General features: G+C 39.6%; 1 protein-coding gene across 9 annotated transcripts in view; it reads left to right on the top strand.

The window, feature by feature from the left end:
• CCSER2 (coiled-coil serine rich protein 2) overlaps positions 1–14,054 on the top strand; it is a 245,528-nt gene that overhangs the window by 121,567 nt on the left and 109,907 nt on the right. The window lies entirely within an intron of this gene.

Genomic DNA, 14,054 nt, shown 5'->3' with positions numbered 1-14,054 from the left:
TAAGAGACAGAATCGACTCGACGGCACATGACAACAACAACAACAACATGAGTTGTAATAGACTCAGCAGAAATTGGAAAAGCCTGAACAGGAGAAAGGAATTTACCTCCTTGGGATAAATCACATCCTAGGTAATGCATTTTACTTTGACAAAATTGTAACAGCCTCTCTGTGGAAACCATATACCCTTTCTGAGCTAAAAAAAAAACAGGATGTAGATAAATGGAATTGATTTTAGAACCTGTCTCATCTTTACAACACAATAAAAGGTTATCCACATATTAAATAAAATCACAGGGAAATTTAAAGTCCTTGAAGACTGGGTTGGGACTTCTGAAAACTAGGAGGACATTTTGGGGAAGTAACAGTACACATATATGTAGTATACATTTTGCTAGAAGGCAAATAAGGTTTGACTGTTTTGTTATAAACAACAAGCAAAAAAACCAAACCTGTTGCCATCGGATTGATTCTGACTCATAGTGACCCTATACGACAGTTCTGCGCCATAGGGTTTCCAAGGAGTGGCTGGTGAATTTGAACCGCCGGCCTTTTGGTTAGCAGCCTTAGCTCTTAACCCCTGGGACACCAGGGCTCCATTTTGTCCTAAAGGGATACTAAAAAAAGGCAGCACATGAATCTAAAATATGTAGCCTCCAGTGGCTTATACTACCAGGAAGTGGGGAATGACTATCGTAATTACATTTCTGAGGTCCTGAATGAACATACCTACCCAATCTGCTTTTACACTGGGAGCATGGGAATGTTCAAAGAACTGCTACACATTTTCATGAACATTTTATTGTACTTTTGACTACTAATGTTAGTACCCTTAGCCTCTGGTTTCAAGGGTATTACTCAAGCTTGGATAGAGGTTTAATGGCCCCTCTGAACCTTGATGAGTTCAACCCCAGCAATTCTAACAGTATGTAGAATTTTTGACTAAAAAAGCCTGGCACCTCCTTGAGGTCTTCAATTTCGGTTTGATTTAGACCCGAGTTTGCTATGACCTCATGCCTAGGAGAGTCCGTGGGGATTTCAGGGAAGAGACCATTGTTGTTGCTGTTAGCTGCTATAGAGTTGATTCCGACTCATAGTGACCCTATGTACAACAAAGAAAAACAATGCCCAGTCGTGTGCCATCGTCACAATCATAGCTATTTTTTTTATTTATTGTGCTTTAGGTGAAAGTTTACAAATAAAGTCAGTCTCTCATACAAAAAGTTATAAACACCTTACTGTGTACACCTAGTTGCTCTTCGCTTGAGACAGCACACTTCTACTCTCTACCCTGTATTCCCCCTGTCCATTCAACATGACTATGTGAGCAGCACCTGTCACCCTCTGCCTTGTCATCTCGCCTCCAGACAGGAGCTGCCCACATAGTCTTATGTGTCTACTTGAGCCCAAAAGCTCACTCTTCACCAGTATCATTTTCTATCCTATAAAAAACCAAAAACCAAACCCAGTGCCATCGAGTCGATTCCGACTCATAGCAACCGTATAGGACAGGGTAGAGCTGCCCCATAAAGTTTCCAAGTAGTGCCTGGTGAATTCGAACTGCCGTCCCTTTGGTTAGCAGCCCTAGCATTTAATCACTACGCCACCAGGGCTTCCTGCTATCCTCTAGTCTACTCCAATCCCTGTCTGAAGAGTTGGCTTTGGGAATGGTTCCAGTTTTGGGCTAACAGAGAGTCCGGGGACCATGATCTCCAGGATTCCTCTAGTCTTAGACCATTAAGTCTGGTCTTTTCACGAGAATTTGAGATCCACATCCCACTGTTTTCCTGCTCCATCAGGAAGTCTCTGTTGTGTTCCGTCAGGGTAGTAATCGGTGGTGGCCGGGTACCACGTAATTCTTCCAGTTTCAGGCTGATGTAGTTCCTGGATCATGTGGCCTCTTCTGTCCATTGGGCTCATATTTACCTTGTGTCTTTGGTGTTCTCCTTTGCTTCAGGTGGGTTGAGACAAATTGATGCATCTCAGATGCCCACTTGCTAGTGTTTAAGACCCCAGGTGCGCCACTCACCAAAGTGGGATGCACAACATTTTCCTAATAGATTTTGTTACGCCAGTTGTCCTAGATGTCCCCTGAAACCATGGCCCCTAAACCCCCATCCCTGCTACTTTGGCCTTTGAAGCTTTTGGTTGTATTCAGGAAACTTCTTTGCTTTTGGTTTAGTCCAATTGTGCTGAATTCTCCTGTACTGTCTTTCCCTTCACCTAAAATAGTTCTTGTCTACTATCTAATTAGTGAACACCCCTCTCCCTTCCTCCCCACCCCCACCCCTGTAACCACTGAAGAATATTTTCTTCTGTGTTTAAACTTTTTCTTGAGTTCTTAAAATAGTGGTCTCATACAATATTTGTCCTTTTGCAGGTGACTAATTTCACTCAGCATAATGCTTTCCGGATTCGCCCATGTTATGAGATGTTTCATAGATTCATCCTTGTTCTTAATTGTTGTGTAGTATTCCAGTATGTGAATATATGTAATTTATCCATTCATCTGTTGATGGGCACCTTGCTTGCTTCCATTCTTTGCTACTGTAAAAAGTGCTGCAGTGAACATGGGTGTGCATATACCTGTTTGTGTAAAGGGGCTTATTTCTCTAGGATATATTCCAAGGAGTGGGATTGCTGAACCATATACGAAAAAAAACAAACAAAACCCAGTGCTGTTGAGTCGATTCCGACTCATAGCAACCATATAGGACAGAGAGAACTGCCCCTTAGAGTTTCCAAGGAGCACCTGGTGGATTTGAACTGCCAACCGTTTGGTTAGCAGCTGTAGCACTTAACCACTATGCCCCAGGGCTTCCCTGGATCATATAGTAGTTCTAGCTTTCTAAGGAAGCGCCAGATCAATTTCCAAAGTGATTGTGCCTACATTCCCACCAGCAGTGTATAAGTGTCCCAGTCTCTCCACAACCTCTCCAACATTTAGCATTTTGTGTTTTCTGGATTAATGCCAGCCTCGTTGGGGTGAGATGGTATCTCATTGTAGTTTTGATTTGCATTTCTCTAATGGCTAATGATCGTGAGCATTTCCTCGTGTATCTGTTAGCTGCCTGCATGTGTTCTTTGGTGAAGTGCCTGTTCATATCCTTTGCCCATTTTTTAATTGGGTTATTTGTCTTTTTTGTTGTTGAGTTTTTTTCAGTATCATGCAGATATTAGAGATCAGACGCTGATCAGATTTGTCATAGCCAAAAACTTGTTCCCAGTCTGTATGTAATCTTTTTACTCTTTTGGTGAAGCCTTTGGATGAGCATAAGTTTTTTATTTTTAGGAGCTCTGTGTTATGCATTTTCTCTGGTGTTTGTGCCTTGTTAGTAATGTTTTATATACGGTTTATGCCATGTATTAGGGCTCTTAGTGTTGTCCCTATTTTTTCTTCCATGATCTTTATCGTTTTAGATTTTATATTTAGGTCTTGGATCCATTTTGAGTTAGTTTATGTGCATGGTTGTGAGGTATAGATCTTGTTTCATTTTTTTGCAGATGGGTATTCAGTTATGCCAGCACCATTTGTTAAAGAGACTGCCTTTCACTTTGGCCCTTTGTCAAATATCAGCTGCTCATGTGTGAATGGATTTATGTCTGGATTCCCAATTCTGTTTCATTCGTCTATGTATCTGTTGTTATACCAGTACCAGACTGTTTTGACTACTATGGCTGTATAATGTGTTCTAAAATCAGGTAGTGTGAGGCCTCCTACTTCGTTCTTTTTCAGGAATGCCTTTTTCTTTTTTTTTTTACTTATCCAGGGCTTCTATCCCTTCCATATGAAATGGGTGATTTGTTTCTCCATCTCATTAAAAAATGTCGTTGGTGTTTGGATCGAGATTTCATTGTATCTATAGGTCACTTTTGGTTGAGTAGATATTTTTACAATGTTGAGTCTTCCTATCCATGAGCAAGGTATGTTTTTCCACTTACGTAGGTCTCTTTTGGTTTCTTGCAGTAGTGTCGTGTAGTTTTCTTTGTATAGGTCTTTTAGGTATCTGGTTAGATTTATTCCTAAGTATGTTCATCTTCTTGGGGGCTATTGTAAATGGTATTGATTTGGTGATTTCCTCTTTGACATTCTCTTTGGTAGTGTAGAAGAATCCAGCTGATTTTTGTATGTGTTTATCTTGCATTCTGATACTCTGCTGAACTCTTCCATTAGTTTCAGTAGTTTTCTTGCGGATTCTTTAGGGTTTTTTGTGTATAAGATCATGTCATCTGCATATGGAGAGAAATTTAGTTCTTCCTTGCCAATTCGAATGCCTTTTATTTCTTTTTCTAGCCTAATTGCTCTGGCTAGGACCTCAAGCACAGTGTTGAATAAGAGTGGTAATAAAGGGATCCTTGTCTGTTTCCTGTTCTCAAGGGAATGCTTTCAGACTCTCTCCATTTAGGATGATGTTGGCTGTTGGCTTTGTATAAATGCCCTTTATTATGCTGAGGAATTTTCCTTCTATTCCTATTTTGCTGGGAGTTTTTTATCATGAATGGGCCTTGGACTTTGTCAAATGCCTTTTCCACATCAATTGATAAGATCATGTGGTTCCTGTCTTTTGTTTGATTTATTTGATGGATTACATTGATTGTTTTTGTTAATGTTGAACTATCTCTACGAATCCCAGTTGATCATGGTGAATTACTTTTTTGGTATGTTGTTGAATTCTATAGGCTAGAATTTTGTTGAAGATTTTTGCATCCAAGTTCCTGAGGGATATAGGTATGTAATGTTCTTTTTTTGTGGTGTCTTTACCTGGTTTTGGTATCGTGGAAATGCTGGCTTCATAGAATGAGTTTGGGAGTATTCAATCTATGCTCTGAAATTACCTTTAGTAGTTGTGGTGTTAACTTTTCCCTTAAGGTTTGGTAGAATTCTCCAGTGAAGCTGTTAGGGCCAGGCTTTTTTTTTGTTGTTGTTGGGAGTTTTTTAATTACCTTTTCAGTCTCTTCTTTTGTTATGGGTTTATTTAGTTGTTCTACCTCTGTTTGTGTTAGTTCAAAGTAGGTAGCATGTTTCTACAAATTTGTCCATTTCCTCTAGTTTTTCAGATTTGTTAGAGTACAATTTTTTATAGTATTCTGTTATGATTCTCTTAATTTCAATTAGTTCTGTTGTAATATCGCCCATCTCGTTTATTTGGGTTATTTGCTTCCTCTCCTGTTTTTCTTTTGTCAGTTGGCCAGTGTTTTATCATTTTGTTAATCTTTTCACAGGACCAGCTTTTCGTCTCGTTAACTCTTTTCAGTTGTTTTTTCTATTCTCTGTGTCATTTAATGCTGCTCTAATTTTTATTATTTGCTTTCTTCTGGTGCCTGAGGATTTCTTGTGTTGCTCTCTTTCTATTTGTTCAAGTTGTAAGGATAATTCTTTGATTTTGGCCCTGTATTCTTTTTTGGATGTATGTGTTTATTGCTATAAATTGACCTCTGAGGACTGCTTTAGCTGTGTTTCAAAGGTTCTCATAGGAAGTGTTTTCCTTCCTCATTGGAGTCTGTGAATTTCTTGATTCCATCCTTAATTTCTTTTGTAACCCCATAGTTTTTGAGCAGGGTAGTATTCAGTTTCCATCTGTTTGATTTCTTTTCCTTGCTTTTTCTGTTACTGATTTCTACTTTTATGGCTTTATGGTCAGAGAAGATGCTTTGCAATATTTCAGTGTTTTGGATTCTGTTAAGGCTTGCTTTATGACAATATGTGGCCTGTTCTAAAGAATGTTCCATGTGTGTTGGAAAAGAATGTAAATTCAGCTACTGTTGGGTGAAGTGTTCTGTATATGTCTGTGAGTTAATATTGGTTGATTGTGGTATTTAGATCTTCTGTGTCTTTATTGAGCTTCATTTTGGATGTTCTGTCTTTCACCAAAAGTGGTGTAGTGAAGTCTCCTACTATTGTTGTGGAGCTGTCTCTCTCTCTCTTCAATGCTGTTAAAGTTTGTCATATGTATTTTGGAGCCCTTTCATTGGGTGCGTCAATATTTATTATATTTATGTCCTCCTGGTATAGCCTTTAATCTTTATCTAGTGTCCTTCCTTATCCTTTGTGGTGGGTTTTAAAGTCTGTTGTTTCAGAAATTGTGGCAATTCAGAAATTGCCACTCTGCTCTTTTTTAATTGTTGTTTGTTTTATTTTTTTTTCTCAACCTTTGTGTTTTAGTTTGTGTCTTTAAGGTATGTCTCTTGAAGGCAGCATGTCGACGGATCGTGTTTTTTTTATCCATTCTGACACTCTGTGTCTCTTTAGTGGTATATTTAGTCTATTTACATTCAGTGTAATTATGGACAGGTATGAGTTTAGTGCTGTCATTTTGATGTTTTTGTGTGTGTGTTGTTGACAGTTTCATTTTTCCACTTAATTTTTTGTGCTGAGTAGTTTTTCTTTATATATTGTCTTTTCCTTTTAATCGTTGTTGATTTTGTTTTTGCCGAGTCTTTGTTTTTCTTGTATTTTATTTCAATGTATAGGTTTGTTAGTCTCCTTTGTGGTTATCTTATTATTTACCCCCATTTTTCTAAGTTTAAACCAAACTTTTATCTCTTTATGTCACCTTGACTTCCTTTCCATATGAAAGATCTATGACTACATTTTTTAGTCACTCTTTATTGATTTAATGTTGTCATCTTTTACGTAATGACATCACTGTTTCCCTGTTCTGAGCATTTTTTTCAGTCTTGATTTATTTTTGTGAGAGTTCCTTATCTGGGTTGATATCCAGTTGCTCTGTCCTGTGTTCTGGCCTTGTGTTGTTATCTGATGTTATCGATTTGCTAATGAGGACTCCCTGTAATGTCTCTTGTAGTTTTGGTTTGGTTTTAATGAATTACTAAACTTCTGTATATCTGGAAATGTCCTAATATTGCCTTTGTATTTGAGGGATAGTTTTGCTGGATATACGATTTTTGGCTGGAAGTTTTTTTCATTCAATTCTTTATATGTCATCCCCTTGCTTTCTTGCCTGCATGGTTCTGGTGAGTAGTCTGAGCTTATTCTTACTGATTCTTCTTTGTAGGCTACTGTTCATTTATTTCTAGCTGCTCTTAAAATTCTCTACCTTTGGTTTTGGCAAGTATGATTATAATATGCCTTGCTGATTTTTTTTTTTTGAGATCTACCTTATGTGGGGTTTGATGAGCATCTTGGATAGATATCGCCTCATCTTTCATGATATCAGGGTCGTTTTCTGCCAACAAATCTTAACAGTTCTCTCTGTATTTTCTGTTATCCCACTCTGTTCTGGTACTCCAGTCCCTCATGGGTTATTACTCTTGATAGAGGCCCACATGATTCTTAGGGTTTCTTCATTTTTTTAATTGTTTTATCAGATATTTCTTTGAATATGTTGGTGCTAAGTGTTTTATTTTCAATTTCGCCAATTCTGACTTCCATTTCCTCAATTCTGCTCCTCTGAGTTTCTGTTGAGTTGTCTAATTCTGAAGTTTTATTGTTAATCTTCTCATTTTCTGATCGCTGTCTCTTTATGAATTCTTACGGCGTAATAAATTTTCATTATACTCTTAATATCCTCTACTGCTTTGTCTTTGTTTTCCTTGTCTTGTTCTGCATTTTGCCTGTTCTCCTTCCTGATCTCTCGAAGAGTTCTGTGTATTAATCTTCTGTATTGTAATTCCAGGTATATCTCTTCATCCGGAAGATTCATTGATTCTTTGTTTTGTGAGCTTGTTGAAGTGATCATGGTCTACTTCTTTATGTGTTTTGATATTGACTCTTGTCTCTAAGCCACTTGTAAGTTATTGTATTAATTTATCTTATGTTTGCCTAATGTGTTCTGCTTCTTGCTTTGTTTTGTTTGGATATACCCATACAGGCTGCTTGAGCGACCTAACCTAATCACTCTTGCCTTTGAAGCTCTTATGTCCTGTCACCAGATGGCTAGAGCCGTTACTGTGTACATGAGCCTAGGAGCTCACTCGCTTTTCTTGCATGGATTCAGCTCAGGTGTCCAGATAGTCATTCACCAAGCATTTGGTGCAGGCTCTCACCTACAGTTGTAGAAGATCAGGGATGTTTGTTCTAGGCACAGGTGTCTGGTTGCAGCAGGGGGTCACGCTCTGAGCAAGGCAGGGGGCTGACAGCCGTCCCCCATGTATCTGTGAGGAAAGGGCATCCCTGTTCCCTAGAGCACACAGTTTGGTGGGCTCTGCAGCTGGGTCCTGGGCACCCAGTGCTTTTGGGTGTAAGAACTGGGAGACACCACTTATCTTTGTACCCTTGTTGTGGTTGGCTAGGTGGCATGGGTGAAGCTGCCAGTCCTCAGGCCCCTGATGTTGGTAGGTGAGGACCCTGCTTAATAGGCAGAGCAGTGTCAAACATCAAAAAGCCCCCTTTCTACCACACAGCTGAAACAGTTCAAGGTAGAGCTGAGGCACATGCACCATTGCACTAGGTGCTCAAGGGCCTAAGCTGCTGAAATGGGCCCACACACAGGTCCATGAAGGGGTGAAAGGCATTCAAAGTGTGTGTACCCCTTGTGGCTGGACAGGAGCTGCTTCTACCCTGAGTTCCCAGCTTAGGGGAGTCAGCAGATTATTTTTTCCGCATTTATTATTTGTTCCTTCTCCAAGGCTGGGAGAATGGCTCAGGGTGCGCAGCCAAACCTATCTCAGGCCCAGGGAAATCTACCACCACTGAATCCAGCTTGGGGGCTGGAGAGAGGGAGGGGGGAGCAGATAAATGAGGGGAGTTTCTTCAAAAGGGTGCTTTTTGATCTGTGCAGTCAATTAGATGGAAGCACTTTTGCTGCTGTTCACTGATTCCAGAGGTTTAAGTAGAGTCTTATTGCTCACTTTCTCTTGCTGTTGAAAACACCAAGAACATCGTGAACACTACCACCAGCCCTGCTGCTGTCACGCCAGCGGATCAGGGCTGAGGCATGCCGGTTCCCGCCAAATCAGGTCCAACAACTCCTTCCTGCCTTTGAACCATCTCTCCCTTCCCTGCTGCTCAGTCCGATTTCTTAACTTTACCTTTGATACTCAGGGCTCCTAGCTTGTCATATATATAATCAATTCACTTTATTTTATCAGGCCTTTGTTGTAGGAGGGACCACCAGATGCATCTGACTACTCCGCCTTCTTGGCCCTGCCCAGTCATTGCTATTTTTTACCCATTGTTGCAGCTGCTGTGTTAGTCCACCTCGTTAAGGGTTTTCCTCTTTTTTGCTGACCCTCCACTAACCAAGCATGATGTCGTTTTCAAGGAACTGATCCCTCCTGATAACATGTCCAAAGTATGCAAGACAAAGTCTTACCAGCCTTTCTTCTAAGGAGCATTCTGGCTCCTTAGATTTGTTCGTTCTTCTGGCAGCTTATGGTATATTCAGTATTCTTTGCCTACACCATAATTTCAATGCATCAATTCTTCTTCAGTCTTCCTTATTCAGATTTCATATGCATATGAGGTGATTGAAAATATCGTAGCTTGGGTGAGGTGCACGGTAGTCCTCAAAGTGACATCTTTGCTTTTTAACACCTTAAAGAGGTCTTTTGCAGCAGATATGCGTGATGTACTGTGTTGTTTGCTTTCTTGACTGCTACTTCCATGGGTGTTGATTGGGTACCCAAGTAAAATGAAATCCTTGACAACGTCATTCTTACTTCTGTTTATCATGATGTTGCTTATTGGTCCAGCTGTGAGAATTTTTGTTTTCTTTATGTTGAGGTGTAGTCTCTGACCTTCATCAGTTAATGTTTCAAGTCAGCAAACAGGGTTGTGTTGTCTGCATATTTCACATTTCACGTTTTCAGTGAGTCTTCCTACTGTGTTCTTCAGATACTCCAGTTTCTCGGATTATTTGCTCAGCATACAGATTGAGTAAGTATTATGAAAGGATAGAACCCTGCTGTAGACCTTTGCTGATTTCAAACTACGCAGTATCCCCATGTTCTGTTGGAGTGACTTTCTCTTGGTCCATGTACAGCTTTCACATGAACAGAATTAAGTGTTCTGGGATTCCTATTCTTCTTAGTGTTATCTATAGTTTGTTATGATTCATGCAGTGGAATGCTTTTTCATTGTCAGTAAAACACAGGTAAACATCTTTCTGGTATTCTCTGCTTTCAGCCAGGATCCATCTGATGTTGGCAATAATATCCCTGGTTCCACATCCTCTTCTGAATCTGGTCAGTTTCTGGCAGTTCCTGCTGCAGCCACATTCCATGGCATAAATAAAATACAATAAAACAAGAAACCACTGCTAATGATGCACAAAATATTTTTATTACATGGCATAAATTCAAGAAAAAACCAGAACTAACAATGTGCAGACATATTGTTACTTTGTACAAATCTTACTTTCTGGCAGTTCCCTGTCAATGTACTGCTGCAACTGTTTTTTTGAGTGATCTTTAGTATTTTTCTTGTGTGATAGTAGTAATGTTGTTTGGTAATTGCTGCATTCTGTGGGATTACCTTTCTTTGGAATGAGGACAAATATGGATCTCTTCTAGTTGGTTGGCTAGGTAGCTGTCTTCCAAATTCCAGTGCTTCTAGTGTTGCATCCATTCGTTCAAACATCTCAACTGGTATTCTGTCAATTCCTGGAGCCTTGTTTTTTGCCAGTGCCTTCTGTGCAGTTTGGACTTCTTCCTTCCATACCATCACTTTTTTTTTTTTTTAAATTGTACTTTAGACTAAGGTTTACAGAACAAACTAATTTCTCATTAAACAGTTAGTACATATATTGTTTTATGACATTGATTAATAACCCAACAACATGTCAGCACTCTCCCTTCTCAACCTTGGGTTCTCTATTACCAGCTTTCCTGTCCCCTCCTGCCTTCTAGTCCTTGCTCTAAGGCTGGTGTGCCCCTTTAGTCTCATTTTCTTTTATGGGCCTGTTGAATCTTTTTTTTTTTTTTTTGGTGTAATTGGGTGCCTTGGTCTGGGACTTCCAGACAACACTTGAAAATTTGTGCTGGTGAGTATGGGCTGGTCAGACCAGAGTAGACTCACCTGGGAGGCTGATGTCAACTCACCTCAAGAGGTGTGATTTAGCCTGTCATGCAGAACTGACCAATAAAAACTCTGAACACAGAGGCTTGGAGATCTTCCTGTTTGGTGAGAACATCTGGTCTTGGGAAGTAAACATGTCCCTCGGGAAATGGAAGCTCCATGTTGAGAAACCTTCCATTCCAGTCTCTTCGTTTGTATCCTTTTTGGTTATAATAAATCTGTAGCCGTAACTATAAAAAAGGAAACCCGTTGCCACCGAGTCTATTCCAACTCAAAGTGACCCAGTAGCGACCCTATAGGACACAGTAGAACTGTCCCATAGGGTTTCCAAAGAGTGCCTAGTGGTGGATTTGAACTGCCAGCCATTTGGTTAGCAGCCATAGCTCTGAACCACTACACCACTAGGGTTTCCAGGTGTGGTATATACTCTCCGTGAATTCTCTGAGTTATTCCATTGAGTTGTCAAACCCAAAGGGATGGTAGGAGCCAGGAGGTCAGAAAGTGTGCCATGTGGACCCCCAAAGCCAGAGGCCAACATCCTGAGTGGGTAGTGGGAAGCCAGCCCCAAATTTGTGTCCAGAAGGTGAGAAAGTTGGAGTGTCATTTGGATTCCCCAAACATGCAGCTGGCACCTGCCTATTTAACAGCCTTTAGGATGTGAGCTCTGTCCTAGCTCCAGATGACTAGGTTCAGAAAGAGAGTGCCGTGGGGGCGGCTGGTGACGAGAATGGAGAAGTGGGCATGTAAGGACTCATATTTAGGGATTGGATTCATGCTGATCCTTATGGTCCACCTGTGGTGTCATATTTTCTTGCTGTATCAAATCAGGAGAAATGGGTGTAATGAGTGTTGGACGTGTGAATCCCCACATCACGTACTATTCAGCCGTGTTAGATCCTCTTTTCAATTACAGATGGTAAAAGCCCTGGTGTTGTCTCTTTGCCTCCTTAAAAACCAAAACGAAACCCATTGCTATTGAATTGAATTCCCTTTCCCATAAGGCTTCCAAGACTGTATATCTTTACAGAAGCAGGCTGCCATGTCTTTCACGGATTGGCTGGCAGGTTCAAGCCACCCACCTTTTGGTGAGCAGCGGAGTTCTTAACCATTGTGCACCCAGGCCTCCTCCTTTGCCTTCTACTCATAGTAAAAGAACTACCAAAATCTGCTGCCTTATACCTTTGGAGCAGGAGACCTCCTTTAGAAGGTATATTTCATTTTCCAGCAGGGGTACTACATTCATAGTCAGGGCCAAACCTGGCCTGCAGACAGTTTTGACCAGCATATTGTTTTAAAAATGTTCAGATGTTCCTTCGCTATGGCATTGTACATTTAGAGAGACTTTCTTTCATTGTCTCGTTTGTCCTATTTCTCCAGTTATCAGCTTCTGGAAGCTTGTTCTGAAGTCTGTCCATTTCGTAATTTTGTTTACTTTCTGTATTCTTTCCTATATTATCTCTTTGATCCTGTCAGGGAACCCTTAATCTTTTCTAAGAAACCACCACCACCGTTAGTTATTTCGCATTCTCTTCTTATCAGCGAGATAGACCATTTTGAAGTCTATAGAACTTGTGATTGACAGGTGCCTTGGGTAGGAATATAAGCTAAACACATTCTGCAGAGTTTTGGGACAGTCATTTTTCTTAGAGTTTAAGCCCCTTCTGTTTCAATTTAAACTTTAGTCTTTTGTGATCATGGCAAACGTTTGTTTCGAGTGCTTGTTTACGATTGTGCCCATGGTTGACTTCAAGTCTCAGTAAAGATGCTTTAATTTGTAGCCTGCAGTGTGTGGTTCCAACAACCTTTAGCAAACACAAAAGCAGCAGCACCTCAATTTCTGTTTTGTAATTTCCCACAATATTTAACCTATTTTCCCGGCCTGTTTGCCTGATTTGTTTGCTTTTGGTTACTCTGTGTGCACCACGTTTATATAATGCTAAGAACATACCAGCTTCTTAATATTTCTGCCTTTGGGAATAAATGGAATTTTTCTTGGCAAAATTAAGGAAAAATATGAATTCAGAGTATTTGAAAGTAGATACAGATTATCCCTTAGCTATATAGAGTTGCTTAAACTAAAATAACATTTTAGTTGATAACCTTCAAATTATGGTGTTGGCGAGGAATATTGAATATACTACAGGCTACCAGGAAGACTAACAAATCTATCTTGGGAGAAGTACCACCAGAATGCTTCTTAGAAGCAAGGATGATGAGACTTTGTCTCACATACTTTGGACATGTTATCAGGCAGAATCAGTCCCTGGAGAAGGACATCATACTTCATAAAGTAGACGATCAATGAAAAAAGAGTAAGACCCTCAGCGAGATGGCTTGACACAGTGGCTGCAACAATGGGCTCAAGCATAATGATTGTGAGGATGACGCAGGACTGGTCAGTGCTTTGTTCTGTTGTACATAGGGTCACTATGAGTCAGAACCTACTTGATGGGACCTAACAACAATGTAGAGTTGCTTAAATTAAAGGAACATTTTAATGCCATGTAGAAATATGGAACTTATTTAATGGAATCCGTGAACATAGTACAAACATAAATTTATAAATGATGTTGGTAAAGGGACTAAGTTAAAAGCAGTTTTAAAACCTTTTTAGTTTTGTTCCTTTTTTTCAATTTTTTTCTCTTTTGCAATCTCATTTTCTACTTCTGATTTTCTTCAGCATCATGGTCACCGTGCTAATATTTATCCTACAGTCAGATTTTTTATAATTGAACTTTTTTTAAAAAATCTTGATTTATCCAAATGAGGTGACAAGAAATTGTTTGAACTTGAATTTTTTGAAGTAATTTTAAATGTAAGGCTTCTTTAAAAAAAGTATGGGTCTGCTTAAAATGTGTAGTTATTTTTCCCCCAAAATTGACCCTCCTAATAAATGTGGTAATCGTAATTAATGTAAATGTAAACAAAATTTCGATGTCCTTTCAGAGACATTTAAATTGTTATGTATTTAGAAAGTAGTACATTAAACTGAGTTCAGTGTATGAGAATTCAACATCTGTGATTTATTCCAACTGTATTATTTTTTTTTTTGACTGAGGAGGTTTATTTTTAACTA

This window comes from Loxodonta africana, chromosome 8, assembly GCF_030014295.1.
Source record: "Loxodonta africana isolate mLoxAfr1 chromosome 8, mLoxAfr1.hap2, whole genome shotgun sequence".
NCBI classification, from domain to species: domain Eukaryota; kingdom Metazoa; phylum Chordata; class Mammalia; order Proboscidea; family Elephantidae; genus Loxodonta; species Loxodonta africana.
This window is presented reverse-complemented; position numbering and strand designations above follow the sequence as displayed.